The sequence below is a fragment of the Numida meleagris genome, chromosome 32 (genome assembly GCF_002078875.1).
Source record: "Numida meleagris isolate 19003 breed g44 Domestic line chromosome 32, NumMel1.0, whole genome shotgun sequence".
Lineage (NCBI taxonomy): Eukaryota > Metazoa > Chordata > Aves > Galliformes > Numididae > Numida > Numida meleagris.
The window spans coordinates 732,602-733,949 of NC_034437.1; positions in this window are offsets into that span (position 1 = coordinate 732,602).

Consider the following 1,348-nt stretch of genomic DNA (forward strand, 5'->3'; position numbering starts at 1 on the left):
GTGCCACGGGGGGGGGGACGTGGGCAAAGTGGGGGCAGCGCCGTGGTCAGAGTGAGGGGACAGGGACGTGTGGGAGGGACGGGGCCATTGAGGGGGGGATGTGGCCACCGCGGGGATGGGGGCTCTGCGCTGGGATCGGGGAGGGATGTGGGTTCAGTGTGGGAATGGGGACACTATTAGGTTAAGGACACTGCTGGGCTGGGGACACTGGGTTAGGGACGCTGTGGGGTTGGGGACAGTATGGGAGTTGGGGACACTATTAGGTTGGGGACACTACTGGGGTTGGGGCAGTATTGGGCTGGGGGTGCTGTGGGGTTGGGGATGTCAGGGTTGGGGACACTACTGGAACTGGGGATGCTATTAGGTTAGGGACAATAGTGGGGCTGGGGACACTGTGGGGTTGGGAATGCTGTTGGGCTGGGGACAGTGTTGGTGTTGGGGACACAGGGGTTGGGGACGCTATTGGGTTGGAGATGCTATTGGGTTAGGGACGCTGTGGGGTTGGGGACACTATGAGGTTGGGGACAGTATTGGGCTGGGGATGTTGTGGGGTTGGGGATGCTATTGGGTTAGGGACTCTGTGGGGTTGGGGACAGCATGGGAGTTGGGGACACTATTGGGGTTAGGGACACTGGGGTAGGGGACAGTATTGGGTTGTGAACGCTCTTGGGCTGGGGATGTTGTGGGGCTGGGGACGCTGTTAGGTTGGGGACAGTAGTGGGGTTGGGGACAGTATTGGGTTGGGGACATTCTGGGGTTGGGGATGCGATTGGGTTAGGGATGCTGTGGGGCTGGGGACACTATTAGGTTAAGGACACTGGGATTGGGGACATTATGGGGTTGGGGACACTGTTAGGTTAGGGACAGTATTGGGTTGGGGACATTCTGGGGTTGGGGATGCGATTGGGTTAGGGATGCTGTGGGGCTGGGGACACTATTAGGTTTAGGACACTGGGATTGGGGACGCTGTTAGGTTAGGGACAGTATTGGGGTTGGGGACGTTATGGGGTTGGGGACAGTTTGGGGTTGGGGACCCTGTGGATTTGGGGCGAGTATTGGGGTTGGGGACGCTGTTAGGTCGGGGCCGCTGTGGGGTCGGGGCACGGTGCCCCCCCCCAGCCGTGCCCCCCCCCGTCCCCCCCCTCAAACAATGCGCTCCCGCAGTGTGCGCGGGGACGCTGAACGGGCTGAGCGTGACGGGCGACGCGCAGCACCAGTACCGCACGCTGCACAAGATGTACAACAACTGCGAGATCGTGATGGGCAACCTGGAGATCGTCCTCATCGACCACGCGCAGGACCTCTCCTTCCTACAGGTGACGGGGGGGGGGACAGCCCCCACCCACCC